Genomic DNA, 27,012 nt, shown 5'->3' with positions numbered 1-27,012 from the left:
AGGTTGTGTTTCTATTCCTCCATCTTGACTCCCTCACTGAGTCTTTTTCAGATTCTTGACATGGCTCTTCAAAAGCTGCATCAAAGCACATGTTATTTAATTCGGACTGGAATACTGGATTCCCAGAAGACTCAGAGATCCCATGGCCTCATGTTATCGAAGGATTACTGGATTTGGTGTTGGGGAATTGGTATTTGTAGATTGCTTCTCTGTTTTACTGAGTGTCCTTGGGTAATTATTTAATTTATATTTAACAATTCTTTATTTATGTTCTGGGCTCCCTTTTCTTCATCTTTTTATGAAGGATGACTGGAACAAATTATTTTTTGAGGTCTCTTCCAAATCAATGATGCATATATTTCCTCATGTCAATATACATAGGGCTGGAGAATGTCAGGAATTGTCTGGCACATGCCATGGGTTGGGAAAACCACTCTTCCTCCTAGAGAGCTGAGTCTCATGCCAACATCTCTGCCTGGGACACCCTATAAAAGATGCCCCTGACTCTGGCTCTTCATCCACCCTGGCTCTTCAACAGAGAGTTCCTGTCCATGTCTGGGATCAGGGTGAGTGTCCATATAAGAGCCAAGGCAGGAGGGTTTGAGCAGGGTGTTGGAGGAGAAGGAGGGAGAGAGCGAAAAGCAGGGGGAGAAATGGGTGGAAAGGGAGATAACAGATGGGATGAAGAGGGTCTAGAGGACTGCAAAAATTAAGTGAGAAGGGAAACAACTTAAGAAAATTAGAAGTATGTACTTGGAAATTGTTCTAAGTAGTTGGAGAACCTGTCAGTTTCCCCAGAACATAACTAAGCAAGGGCCTAGAATTTAAAGGGGAAAGGAATAGCAGTGTTTGGGATTCCTAGAAACTGTCTCTGAATTGATGTGCCCAAGCAGTCTGGGGAGCCTGAAGAAACATTCTTCTACTTACCTGAAGATTCTGTATAATTTAATTAGTTCTGAATTGCCCTCAATTTAATATATAATGACAATGTATTTATAATACCATGACTTGGTTTAAGTCATTTTCTATTCCAAATGTTCCAAACTAAACGCAGCTAGTTGACAGAACAACTATCCTGAGTTTTCTTTTGTTTTTTTTTTTTTGTTTGTTTGTTTGTTTTTCTTTCTGGAGACTAATGTAGTTCATTATCAGAGTAAGTAAAGTAAAACAAGTAAAAGTTTTACTTCCAAGTAAAACAAGCTTCTTAGCCTGGGTTTCATTTATCTGATAAGCATGTCTATTACCTTTCAGGATTAATTGAATTTCCCCAGAGATGCCCTGCCAGCAAAATCAGCAGCAGTGTCAGCCACCTTCCAAATAACAGACACCTAAATGCCCTCCTAAGTGTCAGATACCTAAATGCCCACCCAAGTGCCCTCCCCAGGCTCCCTGCCCTCCTCCAGTCTCTTCCTGCTGTAGTTCTATCTGTGCAGGATGCTGCAGCTCTAGGGGATGCTGCAGCTCTGGCTTCCCTCAGGGGTGGATGCTGCCTCTTTTCCCATTGCAGAAGATCCCACAGGCACAGGCACCAGAGGTCTGACTGCTGTGACAGTGGCAGTGGGCACAGTCAGCAATCTGGGGACTGCTGCTGATCTAGTGCCCTTAGCCAAGAGAAGCAGAATTGGAGGAATCAAAAAAGTTAGTGACCCTGCTCCCCTTCCTCATCACTCCTTAGATTCTTGCCTCTTTCACTGGGCTTGAGCTGCTGAAATGGCCTTTGGGAATTAGAGGTCAGAATTCTCATTTCATTTTATCTGATTGCAAAGTTGAACCTAACCTCCTCTGCCTTATTTGTCTTGGTCAACAATAAAGTTCTATTCAGTTAATATGCCTCCTAATCTTTAGTCTCTCTTTGTGGCCAAAAGCTTTTTTCTTGTCAATGACAGGACAAATTTCCTGATCAATGTCTTCTAGAGCTTCATGGGCAGTAATTGTTAATGATTGAACTGGGAAGCTTGGGTGAGGAGTTTCTCTCCATTCAGACCAAAGTGGACAGCAAGGTTTTATGTGCAGTGAGATAAACTGGAAATTGTGGATTATGACAACCAGACTTCCTTGGAGGGAGAAAAGACCCCAGGATTTGAGACTAGAGCAAAGGAGCCAGAGACATACAGAGTTGGCTTTGTGAATGGCCCATTGGGTAAATTTAATATCAGTCAGTCTACACACAAGCATTTACTAAGTGTGTACAATATTCCAGGAAATGTGCTAAGCTCTGAAGTACAAAGAAAGACACAGTCTCTGCTCTCAGGGAGCTTACAGTTTAATGAGAGAGACAACATACAGAAGAATAGGCATATTCCAGATACATACGGATTGATGGAAATTAATCTTTTTTTAAAGCATTTGGAGTTAAGTAACTTTCTCAAGGTTACACGGCCAATTATTTCTGGATGTGGTGCTAAGTATCTGAGCCTGGATTCGATCCCCAGGTCATCCCGACTCTGGGCTGGTGCTCTTACTCGCTAAGCCACCTGGCTGCCTGTAATGGGAATGTAAATTTTTAAGATCTTCCCTGCCCCTAGGCTAAAGTGCACTGGGAGCCTGGGGTGGGAGGCTTGTTTTTCAGTAGATACTTTTTGATTGGCCAGTGGGTCCAGAAGGTTGTTACATTCTCTGAGCCAGGAGAAAGCTATATAAACCCTGATTTGATGCTTTGTTTTGGGGCTCACTTTGAGAAGTGTTCTGTGATTTGATTGTTGTTGAGAGCCCCCTGGCTTTCAAAAACCCAGATGTTGATTTCGTATGGATGTAATGGTTAGACAGTTTGGATCTACTTGATCTGTTTCTCTGTCTTGATAATTCTGTCTGTATACTCTGAAGTTCGGGGTGCTGACCTTTTTCCCCTGAACTAGGTAAACGATATGTTTGACTGATTAAAGTAAGCTTGTTAACCCATTTTGAGTTGCTTTCCTTTAACAAAGCAGATCTAAGAACCTGTGTTGGCAGCCACCCTGGGGACGCTGGGGTGCTTGCCGATACACCACCCCTGGAAATTAATCTTAAAGCGGAAGATCAAGCACAATGTTAAGCAAAGATTTTGACCTTGGAGGCTCAAGGTCAGAATGAGAAGAGTCAGTGAGTCAATAAGTATTAAGTGCCTCCCATGTTTCAGGCACTGTGCTAACCACTGGGGATACAAAAAAAAGACAGCCCCTGCCATCAAGGAGTTTGCAATCTAATTGGGGAGACAACATGCAAACCAATATGTAAAAAAAAAAGCTCTATGCAGGATAAGTAGGACATAATTAACAGAAGGAAGGCACTAGAATCAAGAGGGGTTGGGAAAGGCTTTCTGTAGATGTGATCTTAGTCAGGATTTGAAAGAAGTCAGAGAAGCCAGGTGCAGAGATGAGGGGGGAGAGCATTCTAGGCACAAAAGACAGAATGGAGAAGTGGAATGTCTTATTTGAGAAATGGCAAAGACTCCAGTCACTGGACAGAGGAGTATGTGTTGGGGAGTAAAGTGAAGAAAGACTGGAAAGGTGAGGCAAGGGGTACTGGTTTATGAAAGACTTTGAACAAAAAACAGAAAATTTTGCATATGAACCTGGAGGTAATAGGGGACCCCTGGAGCTTATTGAGTAGAACAGATATGGAGACTGACCCAATCAGACCCATACTTTAGGAAAATCACTGGTGACTGAGTGGAGGGTGGATTGGAGTGGGGAGAGACTTGAGGCAAACAGACTCACCTGCAGGTTATTGCAATAGTATTAGCATGAAGTGATGAGACCTTGTATGAGCACAGGGTGGTGGCAGTGTCAGAAGAGAAACGTGGGCATATTCAAGAGATGTTGTAAAGGTGAGAGCAGCATGCCTTAGTAACAGATCCGATATGGTAGGTGAGAAATAGTGAGTATTTGAAAATGACACTTAGGTTACAAATCTGGAGGACTAGGAGAATACTGGTGCCCTCCATAATAATAGGGAAGTTTGGAAGGGTGGCTGGCTTAGAGGGAATAATGAATCCAGTTTTGGACATGTTTAGTTTATTTATAATACATATTATAAAATATATTATACAACGTACTTCCTTCTTAAAAACTTCAGAAACAGTCCTAAGACAAGTTTCTATCTTGATATTATTATTTATACTTAATTTTCTTCAGACAGCTTAGTGGTACAATAGAGTGTTGTACCAAGAGACAGGAAGGTCTGAATTCAAATAGTCTCAGACTCTTACTAGTTGTATGACCCTAGACAAGTCACTTAACTTCTGTCTGCATCAGTTTTCTTCATCTGTAAAATAAATAGCAGCTGCCTCCAAGAATTGGTATGAGGATAAAATGGGATAATATTTACAAAGCACTTTCTACATCTTAAAGCACTATATAAATACCTACACTCATTAATGATTCCATTAAGATTGTCTGTAATGTGTAAGCTCTGGTCTTACTCTTTCAGGACCAGATAGGCATTCCCTCTGCTCTGGGTCCCAGGGTATCCTGAAGGGTTGGAGTCTCTTTTCTCTGCCATTGACTCAAGCCCCAACTGGTCCCTAACAAATGTGTTTCTCCCATTTATTAAGGACTAGTGACTAGTATACCAATTCCATTTAATCATAACATTGGGATACTTTTACAAAGTGTTATTTACTTCAAAGATCTTTCAAGAATAAATATACAAACATCCTCCCCCTCTCCCGGTACTTCAAAGGTATATTTCTTCCCTATGTCACCTTGGTCTTTGGGAAGAATAGGCTCAAAATTTAGTCCAGTTTCTATGTAGCATTGGTCCCACCAATTTGACGAACAGATTTGGCAGGACTGCTAAAAAAGCCCTTTCATTTGATGGCGGTCCCAAAGTTTACTCTTGAAGACTGCTCCTTGTTCCTTGGTGTACTCATGCTGTCCTTGTAAAATCCCACAGGAATACCAATTCCCAGGATTCCTATGGCTTGCTCTCCCATGGTCAGGGATTTCACTCTTTGCTGCTAAAATGGAATGAAGAAAAGGGCCACTAAGACATTTTTCAGGAGCCATGTAGCTTCAAAGAGGGTTGTTTTAAGGCTATTTCCCTTACTACGTTGTCTCTCACTGGACTTCTTGAGAAAATGTCACCAAGTTCCCCCAAAGAGGAATGAAGCAAATTGGTGTCCAGAGCTGACTCAGACCTTTTTGAAGATGCTGATAGTTCTAGTTATGCAAATCATGGAAAAAACCTACACACACCCATCTGCTAAGCCAATTGGGAATGAGTTGCAGAATGTCCAGATATGCTCCATAATCTAAGAAGCTTCCTTACATGTTGTTATAATTATCCTAGAATAAATATGTCTAATATCTTCTATGTGGATAAGGTAAATTGACCAAAGAAGCTGATGGGGACTGCACATGTGCCAGACCCACATTAAATATGGCATAGTTTGATAAGGACAAGTCATTATCCTGTTATTATTCTTTTATATTTAATGTTCTATGAACTACTGACAGTTGAATAAATTAATGAAAAAAGCACTTATTTCTTTCTATGTGATAGCAAGCGAAATAGTCCCTGCCCTCAGGGAGCTTACATTTTAGCAGAAGACAATACATATATGAGTTCTCATCCCAAGAGGATGAGGAAGAGATTGGGATATAAGTAGGATGAATTAGAAAGGTACAGGAAATAATATAATGGGCCTAGAACTGGAAAAGATAAGGTAAAAGCTTACCAATAAGAATCTGGATGGATAAAATAGCTGATTTCATAGTTGAATAGAAGTCTCCTGATATAAATATATCCCCTGATGACTCACTGAAAGCATCCTTGGCACAATTCCAATAGAAGTCTAGATAACAGGAATGATACATACTTCATTTTGTTCCCATATGACTCTGATGTCCTCTGCTAGTTCTCTATATTCTGAAAGTTTTTCATCTTCTGTAGATGGTAGATTATGAGCATTTCATATGATGATACCTATTTATATTTATTTGTTTTAAAGATAGACTTTATTGATCTAAATTCTTTTTATACTATGTAGATTTCCTCTGGTATCCATCTTCCTTTGTGGAGAAATCTATTCCCAATAAAGAATTTATTCATAGCAAGCTATTCCTAATAAAGAATTTAACAAAAAAAGAAAAACTCCACAAAACCAATAAACACATTGGAAAATTCTGGTGCTTTCTGTAACATTCTAGACCTGTGGACCCAGGAAAATGCCCAGAGTTGGGAAATAGATTATCTTGTTCAAGGAACAACAAAGAGGCCAGTGTCGCTGAATGAGAGAGGAGAGAGAGAGGAGAGTCTGTGTGTGTAGGGGATGTGGTGGGGAGAGAACTATAAGGTATAAAATGACTGGAAAGGTGGGAGAGAGGAGTTAGGTTATGAAGAACATTTTCTAGTCGATCCTGGAGGGGATGGGAAACACCAGAGGTTTATTGACTGGGGGGATGACATGCTTATACCCAAGTCTAAAGAGATTTGTGTATTTGTAATATGCAAATTTGTCATCCATTAGTCCATGAAAGCTGATTGGTCTCTGGTGCATAATTCCAGCCACCAGTACATATTTGCTAGGTACTTGTGGATGATAGATCTTTACAATCTATATCATAATAATGATCATTATTTTTATGGGGGCTGCTGTTATCATTGTCTCGCTCTTCTCATCATTGTCAATGTTATTCAAAGAGAGATGGCACTGGGAGAAGTTTCTATCCAACTCCTATTCCTTTGTGTTCAATGCCTTTTAACTCTTGTGAGGTGGATAAAGATAGCTGGTGTCATAGCTGAATAAATTTCAGCTTTTATAAATGTCAATTCATCCACCTTAGGATCATTGAAAGTAGCTTTAGTAGAACCTCAACAGCTGACAGGACAACATGGTAGACATGCCATTCCTCATTCTATTCCCAAATGATTTTGATTTCCTCAGATTTATCTCTAGATTTTGAAAGTTTTTCTTTGGATGTAGTCTGGAGATTATGAGTTTGTCATATGAAGAGACACTTACTAGCTGTGTGACCCTGGGCAAGTCATTTAACCCTGTTTGCCTCAGTTTCCTCATCTGTAAAATGAGCTGGAGAAGGAAATGGCAATTCATCTCAATATCTTTGCCAGAAAAACCTTAAATGATGTCATGAGGAGTTGGACATGACTGAAAAATGATTGACTGAGTATAGAGATCTAATGAAGACATTATTTTAAAATTCTTATGATTCAATGTTATTTACAGATAATTTCAGGTGATGGTTCAGCCCAATTCCAGTGTAGTCTGTTGGTTGAGTTCTCCAGGATATTTTTATGTCTGTATTTAGAGTATGAGGATTTTTCACCTGTCATTCCATGACAATGCACTTCTTATAGATATATCTATCCACCCAGTCATGTCTTACTACGCATTTGAGAGGTATAGTGTAGTGTTGTTTCACAATCTCCACCATTTCTTTGCAGAATCGGCATTGAAGATTAAGTTCAGGATAGGATGGTCCATCTGTAATTTCTGGTAGCAGTGTCCTGGTCCTGAATTACCATAAATCCATCTATCTCCTCAAAGCCATGTGATCCAGACATTTTTCGCGTTTTTTTTTTTCTCTACACTTGTTAGCTAAAACCATCCACATGTAGCCCACACAGGGTCTTTTGCTTCTGCTCTGCAATCTCAATTTTTTTCATAAGCTACATCTAGAGGCAAGCCACTTTCACCTAAATTGAATATATATATATGTATACACACACATACATACACACATATACATATATTTCAATATATACATCTATGTGTATATGTGTACATATGTGCATACAGACAAACATACACTATATATTTATATACATACATGTATATATATACGTGCATATATATGTATATATAGTAGCCTTTGCTCATGATTTTTTATTTTCCAAGAATATATCTGTAGGTATTTTAATATGATTATCAGATGCTCTAAAAACATCTGTATCTTCTTTCTCCTTTTGGTGTGGAATGATTAATGTTCCTGAAGCTTCCTTAGAGTAATAGGTCCTGTGTTTTGTTGATATTGTTAATTTTTTTGAAGTTATTTTGCAAATCTGTGATGGTCACTTTTATAACTAAGAATGATACAGTTTGTTTAGATGCAAAGGGTCTTAGCTGTGTTCTTCCCATTCACTTTTCATTTCAGAATGCCAACAAATTTCTTAAGGCATTATTATTATTATTGTCGTTTCCATTTTAAAACCATATTTTTTGGCCAATGAGTAAGAAGTGAAATTCCCTGAAGTTAACAACCAGTAAATGGCCCAAACCAGAATCAGAAGGCTAGGCAGCTAGAAGGTGAACAAAACAGCAATACTGAAGAAACCCAACAACCAGCAAACCCAAGATCGGCAGTTTACTTAGATGGAGGGTGGCAATGAGACCAGAGGGAGGAAAGAGAAAAGTCGTCCAAATATTCCAAATGAGCTGTTATCTCCGTAGACAAGGAACGAAGTAGGAATTATGAGTAATTACTTGATATGTTGGATTATTCAAATTATGTGTTTGTGTGCATGTGTGTGTTTGTGTGTGTGTTTCCAAAGAGGGGCTATTCATGGTAGAGACCATAAGGTTCACATTCATGTGACTCCAAAATCTGGTTAAAAATGGTGTGGCCCCCATGCTTTTGAAGTACACAGACACTAAAGGAGAAGTGACCAGCTGAGCCTGGCTCCTTCTTACCAGTTCCATATATGATAGCTTTGACCCCAGTCCTTCCATCTAAGGGAAGAAAGAATGAATTTAAATGGGGACATTCATATTTGCCCATATGATCATCACACAACTTTCAACAGACCCCACCTTGATTTTCTTAAGTCCTCTTATTAGTAACTTTCATTGTTACCATTGACAGACGCTCCCCCCCCATCCAGCCAGGGTCTCATTCACTATTTTAACCCACTGTCTCTCATAACCCCAGAGAACATGGGGAATTCCCCTCCAAAGGGACCTAGAGAAAATATCCCAGCAATTATCTTGTCTTTCTGTAATGGTAATGGGATTTAAGATTCCCCTGCCCCCCCACCATTAATATGCCTCATGTGGAGCCCATTAAGGGAAGCTTGCTTAAGGGAGGCTTGTTTGGAGGAAGGCTTTCACACCTTTTGCTAATTTCTAATTAGACAAAGCCATGAGTGTTGTGATGCCTTCTGGCTCTGACAAATATATATAAACTCTGGGTTGGTATTTTTCTATAGGGGCTCACTTATGAGAAGGATCTTGAGATTCCCTGGTTGAGATTCTGAGTGACCGTATGTTCAGAGCTCACCAGTTGCTCAGATGTAAGAGGTCTCTCCATCCAGGGATGTATGTAAAGTGTATATAGTTGATTCAGGCAATCAGAGCCCTGTCTATTGCTCTTTATTTCTCTGCTTGTATTTTCTCTGAAGTTCAGGGTGCTGACTTTTCCCCTAAACTAGTGAATGTAATTTGTCGAGGGCCAGTCTCTGACTTGTCCCTACATGGGAAGACTCTGGTCCAGGATTTCTCCTAAGCCAGCTCCCTGTGAAGGCTATATTATGTCTTAAGATTGGCTCACCATCTCTTCCTGACATGCAGGAGTTTAGGACGTGATAACCAAGCAGTGACCCAGACATATATGCATGCAAGGGAACAAGGACATTAAAACATACAGATTGCGTAAATGAACAAGGACATTAAACATTTTCTCATGGGAACCTAAGAGACAATTACTTTACATTCATTATATAAACCCTGCCCTCTGATCAATCAATCAGAACTGCTATGACAGATCCCACCTGGCTCGTGTCCATCATTCCACACTTTTCAGTTCAGCCTGTGCCCATTTTGATGCAGGCATCAATAATTGAAAAAGATTGCTGACCCCTTTAACAGCTGTCTTTCCTAGTAAAGCAGATGTAAGAACCTGTGCTAGCAGCCATCCTGGGTGTGCCAGTGTGGTTGCTGCTACTCTCTGACCACACAGGATGCACCAGTCGTGACTGAGCCCACTGAACACTAGCCTGCCTACTCACCTTAGCCTCAAAGGAAGGCCTCAAATCTTGCCTGAGGTCCAGAGTCCAGGATTATCTATTGAGCAACTAAAGCAGTAGATGACTGATGGGGTGGGGACAAGGTGACAAGCAATACTGGATCCTTTCCTACTCTTATCATCAGAATTGCTGCCTGCTTCATCATGGCACGATATATATAGTAAGGTGACTTTCACTTAGCACATGAAGGTTTACAAAGCACTTTGAATGTATTATGTCATTAGATCAGTATTGCCCTTACCATCACCATCATCATCAATATCACCACTACCACATTACTGTCATACTCCATACCACTACTACGACTACCACCACGATCTTAATTATTCTTACCCTGCTGCCATCACTATCCTTACCACCATCATCAATACCACCACCACTACCACCATTGCCATCATTGTCTCTATTGTTAATAGGAATTAGTTGTCATACCGAATGAAAAATAGGTTTACCTCACAGTATATAATGCTATAGATCCAAGTACCACAGTTTTAGAAGGAAGGGTCTTTACTAGTCATCTAGACCAATCTGTTCACTTTATAAGTGTGGAAACTGATATATAAAGAGTTTACCCAAGGTAGTAGCAGAGCCGAGATGTGTACCCAGATCCTCTGACCCCAGATCTAGTGATTTTCCCACTTCACCAAAACAGATGCTCCTGGTAACCACAGCTACAAATGATCTCTCTCTTTTTTGACTTCCTAAAGCATTTGGTTAAGAACCCTCTTATGGCACCTATATTCCATTATAGATATTTGTGAATTCGTTGTCCCCCTACTAAGTTATAGACTCCTTGAAAGCAGGAACTATAATTTAGTCATTCCTTTTGTCATTAGCAACCCTGACCAAAGAACCTTACACAGAATAGGTCCTCAGGTATTTGCTGAAGCAATGAATGAATAAAAGAATGAATAAATAGTTACTTGCTCCCTTTTAATTTCCCCCTGAAAAATAAGAGCAGAGTGGGAACCTTAGATCTGGTTTACCCATTCAGTGGTTTGAGGAAGTGAAAACTTGAGGAAAAAGTTCTATGCTGAAGCTTGAGTGGGTGAATGGAGGTGTTAGGTGAATAACTCACAAAAGAAAATGTCTTGGAGAAGAAACAGATCAAGACTAAGAATAGGATTAGAATGTTTCAGGGAATAATACTGAGATTACAGATGGAGATAGAAAGATATTTTAGTGTCCATGTATCCAAATGATATTATTTTGGAAATGAAGAAACTGAAACTCAAACGGTTTAAGTGGATTTCCCAAGGTCACAAGAGTCATAAGTAGCAGAACCAAGATTTAAATTTAGGCCCTTTGACTCCTAGTTAAATTCTCCCTTCCCTCTATTGCACTGGGCTCTGCATTGGGTGGGGCAAGGGGGAAGGATGGAGGGAATCATGGGGGTACTTGGACATTTCCAGGAGTGAAGAAAACAGTGACCAAAACCCATAGAACCTTTGCCCAGGGGCTGAACTTCATGACATTTTCCTCAGACATGATTGGAGGACTCCCAAACTTTAAAAAAAGTGGTTTTCTGAAAGTGTAATCTAGACTCCACTCACACACCCAGAGGGACAGTCTTATTGTTGCCATGGTTCCATATAGTGAAAAGGGTGCTGGACTTCATTTCTGAGGATATGGGTTCTTTGGTCTTCTTCCCTGATTATTCCTGTGATCTTGTACAATACCTCAGTCCCCTCAACTGTAATAATAGATAAGAGTGATCCTTATATTAGCTCATGTCCATGTATGAGAGGCTGTAGAATGTCAGGAATTGTCTGACACATGCCATGGGTTGGGACAGACACTCTTCCTCCTGGAGAGTTGGGTCTTATGCCAGCAACTCAGCCTGGGATGGCCTATAAAAGGTGTCCCTGCCCCTGGCTTCTTATCCACTCCGGTTCTTCAGCAGAGAGTTCCTGTCCGTGTCTGTGATCAGGGTGAGTGTCCGCATGAGAGCTTGGGGAGGACTTGGAGGGTATTTGAGGAGAGGGAAGGAGAGAGCACAGGGCAGGGGGAGAGAGGAGTGGGAAGACAGGTAGCAGTGGGGATGAAAGGAGAAGCATAAAGGGTCTGGGAAGGAGGAAATTGTTAGAAGTACAGCAGTTTGTGAAGAATAGAGGCTTGTGCTTTGGATTTGTGGATTTTTTTTTTTTGGATTTGCTGATGGGGAACCAGTCCGGATCTGCCCAGGAGACAACTAGGCAAGGGTCTAATCTAGAGGAAAGGACAACAAATGTCTGAGATCCTTGAAATTGTCAGGAACTAAAACCCAAAGGATGTGATCAGTTAGACAACTGTCATTTAGACAACAGGCGTTTATTAAGAACTTATTGTGCCAGTGCTGGAGTCCCCAAAAAAGGGGACAAAAGAGCCCCTGCCTTCCAGGAGTTTACATTCCAATGGGAATGACAAGAGGTAGACAACTACATTCATATAAGATCTATGCAGTGTAAATGGGAGATAATCTCCAAGTGTGATGCACTCATATCTGGGGCAGGGCTGGGAAAGGCTTCTTGCAGAACATGGGAGCTCAGTGCTAGAGGGACCAGGGAGAGCTGAGGAAGGAGAGCATTCCATACATGAGGGACAGCCAGGCAAAAGACAGTCAGGAGGTGACATGTTATTTGTGAGGCTGAATCTTGTGGAGCTCAGTAAAGGGTAGGAAGGAGCCATGTTGTGAATGGCTTTATAAACCCAACAGGAGACTTTCTACTTGGTCCTAGAGATAACTGGGAACTTCCGGACTTATCAAATGGGATGAGGGTTTATGTAGTCAGAGCTGCACTTTAGGAAGTCATCATGGAGGGTGAATGAAGGATGGACTGAAATGCCAGAGACCTGAGCCAGGCAGAGCCCCAAACTATTACAATAGTCCAGAAGGACAATGATTAGGAACTGGAAGGATGGTGGTGCCCTCCATAGTAATAGAGAAGTTCAGGAAGAGTGAGAGTTTGAGGGGAAAGATAATGAATTCTTGCTGTGAATCTCTAGAGACACATTTTCTCCTGGAACATATAAACTACAACTTAACTTTTAAGATTATTGTATCATTTACCTCATCCTAAATTATGTATCATATTGTGTATATGTACACACACACGGACATAAATAAAATGTTGGTAATTCCATATACATGCACACACACACACGCATATATATATATATATATATATTTAAGATTCCCAAATTCCAACCAACCAGTATCTAGCTGAAATTGTCTTTTTTTCTGGATACTGTGTTCTAGGTAAAATTTACCAATACAGGGTAGATTGCTTACAAGTGAATAAAAGTTTCATATATTTAAATGTAATTATTCTATTTCAGGTTTACTGAACTCCCACCAAGATGTCCTGCCAGCAAAGCCAGCAGCAGTGCCAGGCCCCTAAGTGCCCCCCGAAGTGTCCTCCCAAGTGCCAGACCCCCAAATGCCCTCCCAAGTGTCCTCCCAAGTGTCCCCCCAAGTGCCCTCCCCAAGCTCCCTGCCCTCCTCCAGCCTCTTCCTGCTGTGCCTCTAGCTCTGGAGGATGCTGCAGCTCTGGGGGATGCTGTGGGTCCAGCTCTGGGGGATGCTGCAGCTCTGGCTCCGGGCATGGCTGCTGCCTCTTTTCCCATCACAGAAGATCCCACAGACGCAGGCACCAGAGGTCTGACTGCTGTGACAGTGGCAGTGGGCGCAGCCAGCAGTCTGGGGACTGCTGTGGGAGCTCAGGGGGCTGCTGCTGATCTGGTTCTCTTCCCTAAGAAAAGCAGGAGGGGTTGCTGGTGCTGCTCCTTTTCCTCCTCACTCCTTAGCCTCCTGCCTCTTCCCCTGGATTTAAACTGCTGAGATCTTCTTAGAGGATGGAGAGAATCAAGACCTATCACTCCATTTTATTTCAGCCCCTCATAATTCAACTCCTCTTCCTCATTTATCCTGATTCAATAATAAAGTTGTTTTGTTTTGTTTTTCTGGCCACTGCTGTGTCCTATTCTCTGTCCTCTCTCTACGACTTCCTTCAAGGCTCTCTTCTTGTTAATGGACCCACACACTTCCCTGTGTAATGAATGCCTTCAGGGACTGTCCAGGCAGTGATTATTGGTGGTAGGGCTGGAAGGGTAGGTAAGCTTCTCTCCATTCAGACCTAAGGGGATACACAGAGTGTGTAGGAATCAGTTAGTTGTGGGAGCCACCCTTCCCTAAAGGGCAAAAGGTGCCCAAGATCAAAGCCTCAGGACAGAGAACACAGGTGCCTCTGACTGAGTCTCAGGGGAGAGGCAAAGGCTCAAGCCCAGGTGAAGAGAAGAGAAGCTAGTCAAGTGTGGGAGCAACCCCCTGGTGTGGAGCAGAGTCCCAAGGGACAGAGCCTGGTGGGAGGACTTCGGAGGATCCAGCCATTTCTGTTGGATTATTCAAGGTTGGGGTGACTAAAGAAAACATGATCTGTCCTTTCTTACCTTTTCCCTCTCTACATTCATTCTGTCTTTTTCGCCCAGAGCATAGGAATATCCAAGATTGTCCCTATTCCCAGTCTTTAAAAAAGCCCCCTCTGGCACTGGGTTTACCCTCTTTCATGGGTTATGGCCCCCAAATCTCAGAAAAATGGCAGTGTTTCTGATGTCCACCCTGGTCCTTCTAGGGTCTCTCTTCTTTTTAATGTAATGACCCTAATTCTAGAACCCAAGTTCAATCCCCAGGTCCTGTCTTCTATTGTCACACACTCTTTGGACCTCTATTGACCGTCTCCCTTTGCCTCAAATCTTATCCCAGGGGTCCTGGCTCTAAGTTATATTTTAGTTGCAATAACAATACTATAAGTTAATTCATTTAATGACTGAGTTTGGCAACAAAGAAATGAGAAAATACACCTTTTCTCCTCCTTGCACATATGGAGGCCTTTGGGTATGGAATAGGAATACCACACAATAAATAGTGCTATCAGACTTGGTTGGCCTGGTGGTTGATTTTGTAAAGCTTCTTCTCTTTCTTATTTGTTCCTTCTTATAAAGGATTGCTCAGTGGGTAGGGGACAGGGAGGGGACAGGACAGGACTGCTTTCTATGAGCCCATGCCTCATCTTCCCCTGTACACATGTTTACCTGATACAGCAGTGCTGCACATTGTATATACTGGGAACAACAAAATAGAAGTACTATATTTCTCATACCAACATCAACTCCAAGCAAAGGTGTGTGTGTGTGTGTGTGTGTGTGTGTGTGTGTGTAAAGCCAATTCTTTAGCCATAACCAGTTATGAGACTAAAAGCTTTCTTTATTGACTTAATTGGATAAACAATGTAAGGGGCTGGCTAGATGGCTCAGTGAATAGAGTACTGGACCTGGAATCAGGAGGACCTGAGTTCAGATCCGGTCTCAGACACTTGACACATTTACTAGCCGTGTGACTTTGGGCAAGTCACTTAACCCCGCTTGCCTTGCCTTTTCCCCCTCCAAAAAACACCCCAAACAAACAAAAACCCAATGCAAGGGCAGGGGTGGATATTATATGGTTTGGGGCAGGGGAGGACAATCACACTGACTTGTGGGAGAATTTTTTTAACAAGCAGAATCCTTTTAAACACATAACAGCTATGAAAAGCAGGTGAAGATCAAACACCCAGTTGTTTCTGTATCGTTTTATTCTGAAAGATCGATATCTTAGGTAAATGTTTGGACCAACAAGATTAAACCATACCCACGTCCTATATTTTAAGGTCTAAGTTTAACTGGTCAACATTTAAATGAATTGGACCTATTAGTATATAAAGTGATAGATTTTTTTCTAGCTCTTCTCCTTCCTCCCTCTTCCCCCCAATACTTTTTGGTTTGTATGTGGTTTCTCAGTTAATACCTAGCTATTAGCACTTAATTTTTCTTATGTTTTTAATTGCTTAGGTCTCCCTGGACATAAGGGTAAAAATTCATTGGACAGAAATACTTGTGGATATTCAGAGACACAATAGCTCCACATGAGCTTGTACATTCAAGAATGATTAATCTGTAATAAAACGATCACTACAGTCATTACATATGCAAAATTGATATTCATTTGAATAGCAACTTAAATTCAAGAAAAATGTACAAAAGTTAAAAGAGAAGTCAATTTTTTAAATAAGTTAGCATTTATACATAGTGCTTTAAGGTTTGCAAAGCATTTTATAAATAACAGCTCATTTTATCTTTACATGAACCCTTGGAGGCAAGTGCTATCATACTCCCTATTTTAGAAATGAAGAAATTGAGATAAACAGATTAATGACTTGACCAAGGTCACACAACTAAGAAATGTCTGAAGGGGCGGCCAGGTGGCTCAGCAAGTAAGAGCACCGGCTCCAGTGTTGGGATGACCTGGGGATCAAATCTGGGCTTAGATACTTAGCACCACACCCAGAAATAACTGGCCGTGTAACCTTGAGCAAGTTACTTAACCCCAATTGCTTAAAAAAAAAAAAAAAGAAAGAAAGAAATGTCTGAGACCAGATTTAAATTCAAGTCTTGCTGGCTCAAAGTCCAGTGTTGTATCCATTATTCCATCTAGATTTTAACTGTGTGTCCATTTTGGCCTGAATTCATGTTCTTTTTTTTCTTGGTAATATTTATTTATTTTAGACATTCTTTTCTTTTTAAATTTTGAGTGTAAATTCCCTACTTCTCTCCTACCCTCCCCCACCCACTGATAAAATAAACAAAAATATACATGTAAAATCATGCAGAATATATTTCCATTTTAACGATATAGAAAGAAAGAAAAAAGGAAAGGAAGAAAGAGAAAATTGTACTTTAATTTACACTCAAAGTTAATCAGTTCTCTCTTTGGAAGTAGATAACATTTATTTCATTATGATGCCTTTGGAATTGTCTTGAATCATCATATTGATCAAAGTAGATAAATCTTTGGCAGTTGAACATCATTAAAACATTGTTGTCATGGTGCACAATGATCTGCCGATTCATCTCACTTCACCTTCCATCAATTCATTTGTCTTGCTATTTTTTTTTTACTGAAACTACTCCCTACCTTGTCAATTCTCACTGAACAATAATACTCTGTCATAATCATATACAATAACTTATTTAGGAATTCCCCAATTAATGAGCATCTCTCAAATTACAATTTTTTGCCACCATTAGACCAATTCTATTTTTTAAGGTGTCACTTTTTTGTATTTTTGTATCTCTTTTACCAAGACATTAATTCTCTTTTCATAATTTTATTGCTTCACTCATTTATTTTCTTAATTTTTCCTCTATCACTTCTATCTCTTTCTTTTTAAATAAATTTTATGTTTGTTTTAATTTACATCATTCATTTCCACAATATTTTGAGTTATAAATTTTCTCCCCATCTGTCCCTACCCACCACCCCAAAACAGTGATCCTACTGAATACCCCCTTCACCAATATGCTATCTCTTATATCCTCCCCCATGACCCTTCCAACTTTCCAGTAGGACAAGATGGACCTCCATATCCCAGTGCCTATATATCTTATTTCCCAGTTGCATGTAAATAATAATAATAATTTTTTAACATTTGATTTTAAAACTTTGAATCCCAGATTCTTTCCCTTCTTGCCTAATCACCCACCCTTACTGGGAAGATAAGCAATTCAATATAGGTTGTATGTGTGTATGTACACAAAACATTTCCATAGTGGATATATTGTGAAAGACTGACTATATTTCCCTCCATCATAAAGGTCCCACTTGTTCTATTTTCTACTTTGACCCTGTACCTTTTCAAAAGTATGTGCTTCTAACTACCCTCCCCCCAATCTGCCCTCCCTTCTATCCTCCCCCCTCTTATCCCCTTTCCCCCCTACTTTCCTGTAGGGTAAGATACCCAATTTAGTGTGTGTGTTATTCCCTCCTTAAGCAAAATTCATTGAGAGTAAGGTTGACCTTACTTTTGCCTTCCTGTTCTTCCCCTCCATTGTAACAGTTTTCACTTGCCTCTTTTATATAAGGTAATTTATCCTATTCTGTCTCTCCCTATCTCCTCTCATTAAATCCTCTCTTACCTCTTAATTTTATTTTAAAAATATCATCCCTTCCTATTCAATTGATCCTATGCCCTTTATGTATACCTGTATACATATATACACACATTCACATATGTATTCATATGCCCATATACCCTCCTAGATAGACATATATATGTATGTATACATACATACTATATATATATATATATATATTTATATTTATATTTATATTCCCTTCAACTATCCTCATACTGAGAAAAGTTTCATAAGTTACAATTATGATTTTTCCATGTAGGAATGCAAATAGTTTAACTTTGATAAGTTTCTTATGATTTCTTTTCCCTTGTTTACCTTCTCATGTTTCTCTTGCTTCTTGTATTTGAATGTCAAATTTTCTATTTAACTCTGGTTTTTTCATCAAGAATGCTTGAAAGTCCTCTATTTTATTGAATGACCACATTTTCCTCTGAAACATGATAATCAGTTTTGCTGGGCAGGTGATTCTTGGTTTTAATTCTAGGTCCTTTGACCTCTGGAATATCATATTACAAGCCCTTCCATCCCTTAATGTTGAAGCTGCTAGATTTTGTTTTATCCTGGTTGTGTTTCCACAATATTCAAATTGTTTCTTCTTAGCTGCTTGTAATATTTTCTCCTTGATCTGGGAACTCTGGAACCTAGCTATAATATTCCTAGGATTTTTCTTTGGGGGATCTTTTTCAAGAGGTGATCAGTGAATTCTTTCAATTTCTATTTTACCCTCTGGTTCTAAAATATCAGGGCAATTTTCCTTGAGAATTTCTTGAAGAATTATTTCTAGGATCTTTTTTTTTGATCATGGCTTTCAGGTAGTCCAGTAATTTTTAATTATCTCTCCTTGATCTATTTTCCACACCAGTGCTTTTTTCCAATGAGATATTTCACATTACCTTCTATTTTATCATTTGTTTGGATCTGTTTGATAGTATCGATTGCTCATAAAGTCATTAGCTTCCATTTGCTCCAATCTAATTCTGAAGGAATTATTCTCTTCAGTGAGCTTTTGAAATTCTTTTTTCATCTTGCAAATTTGGCTTTTTAAGGCATTCTTCTCCTCATTGGCTTTTTGAGCCTTTTTTGTTGTTCGATTTAATCTATTTTTTAGATGTTATTTTCTTCAGTCAGGTTGTTGACTCTCTTTTCATGATTTTCTTGCATCATTCTCGTTTCTCTTCCCAATTCTTCCTTCACTTCTCTTACTTGATTTTCAAAACCCTTCTTGAGCTCCTCCACGGCCTGTAACCAATTCACATTTTTCTTGGAAGCTTTTGATGCAGGAGTTCTGACTTCGTTGTCTTCCTTCCATTCCATGCTTTGATCTTTTTGTCCCCCCCAAAAAAAGGAATCTAATGTTTGACTGCTGTTCTTGCTTTGCTTCCTTTGCTTGCTCATGTTGCCACTCAATTATTTGATTTTTGAGCTTTTTGCCACAGTAGAACTCTGCTTCCAGAGAGGAGAGCTTTGTCCCAAATTGCTGGGGTTTTCACAGTTGCCAGAGCTGGTAGTTGAGTGCCCTCTCTGTACCCCCCCCCACAAGCTCTGGCTCACTGGTCACATACCCCAGGACCTCCGCCCAAGACAGCAATCCAGATCCAAGCAGGTTAAAGCAAGAGTGATTACCCTCAGAATGGTCACTTGGTCCCTCTACAATCTGCAGGCCAGGAGCTCTGAAGTAGCCATGTGGAGGAAGCTGCATGGAGGGAGTACCTCTGTAGCTTCTTGCTCCAGGGGCAGTGGCCAGATGGTGCTCTCAGTCCCCCGTTCCCACAAAGTCCACACTGACCTTTTACTTTGTCTTTGGCAACTATGGGTTGTTCTGGGAACTGTCACAGTTGCTGGTGATCCATTCTTCTGAAGTCTGCTCCAGCCACAGCTGGTCTGGGTGCCCTGAGGATAAAACCTCAGGCTCACCCAGGGCTGGGCTTTGCTCCCAGCATGCTGTGATGGATCCTTCCTGTTGGCCTGCTAGGCTGCCTTCTGCAGTATATTTGTTTCTCTCTGTCACTTTGTGGGTTCTGTAGCTCTAAAATTTGTTTAGAGTCATATTTTATAGGTATTTGAGGTGGTTATGGCAGGAGCTCATGGAGATTTCCTGCTTCTAAGCCACCATCTTTGCTCTGCCCCTCCTTCTATCTCTTTTTTAACTCTTTTGGGAATTATTGTTGGACTCAGGTCCAATTAGCATTTTTCTTTGAGATTTTGGTTTTAGCTGTTTTCACACTGTTGTCTTCTTTCAAGAAAAAACAAAAGTATAACTATTTCCCCACCCCTAATGCCTGAGGGCCCAATCATCATTATTACACCTGGGGCCCTGAAGAGAGTGGATCCATCCTTAGAGCAGTTAATACAAAGTATTTATACTCGCCAAATTCACTTCTTTGTGTAGCATAAATATTGAATGAATTGCTATCCCTCCTTTATGGCTTCTTTGAATATCATGGCAAGTTGACCAAAGCAGAACTTTGATCTTCACTAGGCATGATGGTCTACAAAATCTTTCATTAACTATGTCTCCTAGAACTATAGTGGCTTGCTTTCTTGATCTTTTCAGACTCATAAGGTCACAACTTATCATAATGTTGGTTTTTTTCACACTGGATGGGGGAACAAATCTAAAGTAAGAGGTAAGAACAAATACCCATGTTCAAGGGCCACATGTTGGTGTCCCAGATAAAGAAGTCTCTTTCCCATACACTTACCTTATTTCTTCCCTTTGCATTTGACTATAGGTAGGTAGGAAGGAAGAATCACCTGGTTATCTCTTTGTAAGCACTGTCAGTTCATAATGTAGTATTCACTCAATAGGCTCCTTTTCTCTAAGTGGTTCAATGAACAGGAAATCAAGTCTATTTGTGGGAATTGCATCAACAGAGGATATCACCTTAAGAAAGTCACTTCCCCTCTATCTGCCTCTGTTTCTTCAACTGTAAAATGGGGGTAATAATGGCAATTACCTCTCAGAGTTGTTATGAGGATCAAATGAGATATTTGTAAAGTGTTAAGTATAGTGATTGGCACATAGCAGTTGCTTAATAACTATTTATTTTAGAAAAGCATTCTGTGTGTGCTTATAAGCACTGGACATTCAACGACCAAGTCCAGTTCTTTATTACATTTATATAATAATGATCTCGTAAGCGTGATTATTATAAAATAAGCTGATAATTCATAATTATTGGTTTAAATTTTCCTCATGTCTATGAATTTTAGAGCAGTGAATTGGCACAACCAATAGAGGGCTGGGCCTAGAGTTAGGAAAACTCATTTTTCTGAGTTAAAATCTGGCCTCAGCCACTTAACTAGCTATGTGACCATGGACAAGTCACTTTACTCTGCTTCACTTTCTTCATCTGTAAAATGAGCTGGAGAAGGAAATGGCAAACCACCATGGTGTCTTTGCCAAGAAAACTCCAAGTGGGGTCACAAAGAGTTGGACAGAACTGAAAAAATGACTGAACAACAAAAATTGGAGTTTCACGATTAACAATGAATCAATAAGAATTTATTGAGCATGTACTGTATGCCAGGCATCATGCCAAGTGACTATAATAGTCACAATAATAATAATAATTTAGATTGAATAAGGCTTTATGGTTTGCAAATTTGCTTTACATATGTCATTTGATCCTCACAGTAAACTATTTGAATTGTCTTAGGAAGATTCTGAAGATCACCCTGCAGGATAAGATACCAGACACTGAGGTCCTTTTATGAACTAAAATGCCAAGCATTCAAACTCTGCTGCAGAGAGGGCAACACCGATGGACTGGTCATAATGTTCAAATGCCAAATGTATGCTTGCAAAATAGACTATTTTATGGAGAACTCACATAGGACAAGTGTTCACATGTGGGTCAGAAGAAGTAATAAAAGGATACTCTCCAGGTCTCTCTGAAGAACTTTGGAATTGATTGTATGATATGGGAGACACTGGCACAGAACCACCCACCATAAACATGCCCTCATCAAAGAGGCTATGCTCGAGGATCCAAACAGAATTCAAGTAGCTCAAAGTAAATGTGAGATGTTCAGATTTAGAGAATCTACCCCCAAATGTCTACATGGACTATTTCTGCCTGATCTGTGGTAGAGCATTCCGAGCTCATAATGATCTGATCAGTCACATCAGATGCACTGTAGCTTGACTCTATATAGAGATGTCATTTTAGTCCTCTTCAAGAACTGAAGACAGCAACCAACCAACCCTATACGGTGTGTGCTATTATAACCATCAATTTACGGAAAAGAAAACTGAGGCTGAAAGAGGTGACTTGTCCAAGGTGACACAGCTTATAGTATGTGAAGCAGAATTCAAACTCAGACCTTTTAAATTCCAAGTCCAAGGCTCTATCCACTGAGCCACCTAACTGTCTAATAAGAGTACATATGACAATTGCTCATATTTACATGGAGCTTTAACTTTTTAAATAATAATTTCCCTTCTAAAACTTTCTAAAGTATTTAGAAAAAATGATCTCATCCATTTTTGACAGATGGGGAAATTGAAGTCTGGAGAGATAAGATGACTTACCCATGAACACAACAGACACAGTTTAAGTATAAATATTTTATACCCAAGTCCCCAGAATCAAAACCATAACAAATCCAGAACCTAAAGATAAAGATTTAAAGTAAAAATGTCACATCCCCCAAAAGTGGAATTGTAAGCAGTGACTAGAAGATCACCAGTCAGGAATGCTACAGTAGGATGTCCTTTACTATATGAATTGACCAGGATGGTCACTGGGGCCCCTTGGAACTCTAACATCCTGTGATCCCCTGGTGCTATGAAGCCAATGCTGAGTGAAGAGAAATATTTCAGTAGAAAATGAAGGTGTCTTAGTTGTATTCCTGGCCACTGAGGTAGCTTCCTAGTTCTTTGCCACATTCCCACAGCATCAGTCTTGACCATGAAGGTGCTGCTTAGACAGTGAGAGTTCTGAAAGTTGTCTCAGAGGTCACCAAGTCCAACTCTGTCACTTATAGCCCCTTCTCTCCATGGGATACCACTTAGACTACTCTCCTAGAATGACACATAATTTATTTAAAGCAGTTTTATTACTACTTGAATTCAGATGCTATGATGAATGAAAAATAATCAACATTCTTTTTCTTTCCTTTTCTCTTCAATGCAATGGATGTTGAAGGAAAAGATAATTATTTGAGATGTTTTTGTTTAAGTTAAAAATTAGAATTAAATCTATTTTTAAAAGATATTTTTCAATCATCATTACATATGATGGGGTCAACCCCACTGCCTCCAGCAGAAGGAGAAAAGAGACTGTTCCTAACTGTACTGGCTCTATAATGTGAAGATTTATACTTCACCCCACCCAGTTTTCTCAACCTCTCTTATTACTGACAAGTGTTTCTGTTGGCAGAACCTGCTTCCCAGCCCCTTCCATTCTGGGTCTCCAAGCTTCTATGAAGACCCTTGTCTCTCTTATACCCAAACAGGAACCTGAGAAACTCCTTCTTCATTCCTGATATCACAAGAACCCAAAGAAACTATTGAACCATCCTCTTGCCTCCAAGCTGATAGAATGCACTTAAGTATTACCTAACTATTGAACCCTCTTTACTGTGCTAGTCATTATAGGGGAGGAGAAGTCCAGGAAATCTTAAAACTTCCCTAAGTTTCCAAGTCATGGACTTAGTATTGAGTGTCTAAAATTGTAGCTGACTAGTGGGGTGGGGACGAGGTCACAAGCCGGACTGGGTCCTTTCCTGTTTTCATCATTGTCATTGTTGTCGTCTTCATCACAGACATACACCTAGAGTAACCTGGCATTCAAAGGGTGCTTTCAAGTTGACAAAACCCAGTTACATCCCTCATCTTACCTGATCCTTGTCTCCTTTATCAATAATCAACACCATCAGCATCATCTTCATCACTGAAGTTAGGAATAAAGGGACCTCTCTACAGAAGTATCCCGTAGAATAAATCACTTTAAATAATAAGACCAAAGGATGATCAATTTAGGGCCAGAAGGGAGCTCAGAGGTCATTGAATCCAATCTCCTCATTTTACAAATGGAATATGTTGAGATTCTGAGAATGTAAATAATTTAAACAAGGTCTGACAGGGGAAAACAGCAGAACTAGGTCTTCAAGCCACAGCCCCTGACAATCTCCAGGGTTTCTGCCACAGTGCTATGCAACATTAAATATTTTTTAAAAACGTCAACATGGATGCTGGGTTTGGTATAAAAGTAAGCTGTTTTTTAAAGAAACAGACTCTGGATTCCTCCATTTTGGGGGGAAGGGGATACTTTTGGAATTTAAAAATATTTTTATTATTATAAGCAAAAATTAATGGCAAATTTAGGTTTTTATGGACCAAGTTTCCTTAAAATCCATGCCCTCTAACCTAATTCAGACCAATCACAGTCACATCTCTATCTTCTAGATATTATCAGCTCATTCTCTGTGCATGGGCTGCCAGATCACTTGTTTGATTCAAAAATCCTGTTCAGGGATGATTTATACGCAATATGAACAAAATCAACAAAAAAGAGTTTGGGACAGGACTTGGAAGTAGGATGTGTTGTTAGATCCCAATAGTGAAACAGTTTCCTTCTTATTTGCTTTTGACTGGGAGCATGACCTTTTACATGACTATGTCTCAGAGACAGACAGACAGAGAAATAAAGATACAAAGACAGAAACAGAGAGCCAGAGAGAATGAACAAGTGATTGGCCTGGAGGATGACTTCATTCTGGGAGAAGAGGAAGCTTTATCTATCCCAAGGTGTTCCAAGGGCTTGGTAGGGTCACGGGTGTAATAACCTAAAAAGCATTAAGAAATATTTGTCTATGGAATGGGTGGCAATATATTATGATGGAAAAAGGGGATCATAATTCTTAGGAAACATTTGTGTAGATAGGGCATAGAGATGATGCCGAGGGGAACAAAAACAGACAATACATGGCTGTAAGAGTAAGTACATATAATATCCATCCTGTCTCCATCAAACAAAATCTCACTCATCGAATACTCCTGATGATGCCAGGCAGAAGTAATCTCTCACTGCCCTGACATTCTATTGCATGGAACTTTATGATATCTACATTATTTTACACTGAATTATGGTTATTTGTGAATTGGCTATCCCTTGATTAGATTAAAGGTTCTGAATTGAAATCCTGCCCCAGATGCTTATACCTGTTTAACTCTAAGCAAACTCATTTTCCTCAGTTACATATAATGCGAAAAAATCATAGAACCAACCTCCCAGGATTGTATTAAGGATCAAATAAGATAGAACATATAAAGCATTTACCAAATCTTAAAAGGCAAGATAAATTTTCAATTCTATTAGCAGTAATATTGTGGAAGACAGGAACTATGTCTCATTCATCTTTCTTCCTCCTCAGAAGCTCTTAGCAGAGAATTTTGTTCTCAACTAATTGCTGAATGGATGGATGTATGGATGAAAGAGAGAATGGAAAGATAAATGAACAGTTGGATGGACACTTACTCCTAACATGTGGGAAGCCTTCTGAAAAATGAATGGTGGAAATTTAGGGAGGGCTCTGTCCTAGACCTGGGAGAGAGATGTGGGGGAACATGTATGTGTAAAGGTCTTTCTTGAGGGGTGATTATATGTAGAAGTGGAGCCAAAAGGTGGATATCCCATAGAAATAAGTCAAGGTGAAGCTATGGACAAAATGAAATGGTCCAAGAGACAACCATGGAATTATAGCTATAAAGATTAAAGCTCTCAGAGGTCATATATTCCAGGTTCTTCCTTTTATATATGAGGAATCTGAAGCCTGTGAGTTGAAGTGACTTTCCCTGCCTCACACAGGTAAAAGACCAAAAGTAAGAGTTTTAATTTAGATCCTACGACTCCAACTAAAGACTTTCTACTGGCCTCCCCTGCATCTCCTACAAGACAACAGGGCATAGCACCACATGGAAATGTCTACGAGTGCACAGAGCCTCAGTGACCAAAGGAGCGAGAACTTTTCCCCAAAGACTAGACTTCATGGTAATTCCTTAAACTGCTATTTGAGCTGAGAGTTTACAATATTTTCAAGGGAATATTCCTAACTAAAAACATGATCTTTATCTCCTCTTGCTGCAGAAGTTGCTGTAGACATGCGTTGTCATGGAATAATAAGAAGAACCTGGACTACATTTGGGGGGGACCATGGTTTAAACCTTTGCTCACCTACTTAATGGGCTACTAGGAGGGTCAGTGAATAGAAGATCAGCCCTAGAGTCAGATATCCTGAGTTCAGATCCAACCTCAGACACTGACTAGCTGTGTGACCCTAGGCAAGTCAAATAACCCTCTTTGCCTCAGTTTTCCCATCTGTAAAATGAGTTGCAGAAGGAAATGACAATTCCTTTCGGTATCTTTGAAATGAAAACGCCAACCGGGGTCATGAATTTCATACACAATTGAAAAGACTGAACAACAACAAATACACTTACTACTTCTGTGACTTGATATGAGATATTTGCAGAGTAAAACAGCCTCAGTGTCTTCATCTATAAAATGAGTCAACTAAATGAGATGTCTTCTAACATTTCTCAACACCTCCAAGATCCATGTGCTAGCACATGTCAATGTATGTCAGCTTAGAGAATGTCAGGAATTATCTGACATGTGCCCTGAGTTGTGAAAGACACTCTTTTTCCTGGAGAGCTCAGTCTCATGCCAACAGCTCAGCCTGGAATGCCCTATAAAAGGGGACTTTGTCTATGGCTCCTCACACACACTGGATCTTCAGCAGAGAGTTCCTGTCCATATCTGTGATCAAGGTGAGTGTTTGTATGAAAGCCTGGGGAAGGCTTGGGAAAAGGTGTTGGACGAGAGGGCAGAAGAGTACAAAACAGTGAGAAGGGGGGATGGGAAGGAGAACAGAGGAAATGAAGACATATATATATATATATATATATATACATATATATAGAGAGAGAGAGAGACAGAGACAGAGACAGAGAGACAGAGAGAGAGAGAGACAGAGACAGAGAGACAGAGACAGAGGGAGACAGAGAGACAGAGAGACAGAGACAGAGAGAGAGGGAGACAGAGAGAGAGACAGAGA

At 40.0% G+C, this 27,012-nt stretch overlaps 1 protein-coding gene and 1 long non-coding RNA gene across 3 annotated transcripts in view; both read left to right on the top strand.

The window, feature by feature from the left end:
- The window catches only part of LOC138162631 (uncharacterized), a 311,452-nt gene that overhangs the window by 167,482 nt on the left and 116,958 nt on the right, over positions 1–27,012 (top strand). The gene's annotated exons all lie outside the window — the stretch shown is intronic.
- The window catches only part of LOC138162624 (late cornified envelope protein 3D-like), a 99,356-nt gene that overhangs the window by 49,768 nt on the left and 22,576 nt on the right, over positions 1–27,012 (top strand). The window contains exons 1-2 of one of the 2 annotated variants that reach the window (XR_011168671.1): positions 11,837–11,891; positions 13,279–13,637. The gene's annotated coding sequence lies outside the window, so the exon portion shown is untranslated. Of the gene's footprint in view, positions 1–11,836; positions 11,892–13,278; positions 13,638–27,012 lie in introns of those variants that run through there. The other variant, XR_011168670.1, reaches the window with a different exon arrangement.

The sequence above is a fragment of the Petaurus breviceps genome, unplaced genomic scaffold, assembly GCF_028583685.1.
Source record: "Petaurus breviceps papuanus isolate PSGF00001 unplaced genomic scaffold, PetGlider_PUasm1.0 186, whole genome shotgun sequence".
NCBI classification, from domain to species: Eukaryota; Metazoa; Chordata; class Mammalia; order Diprotodontia; family Petauridae; genus Petaurus; species Petaurus breviceps.
The sequence above is the reverse complement of the archived record's forward strand: the minus strand, read 5'-3'. Positions and strand labels throughout refer to the sequence as shown.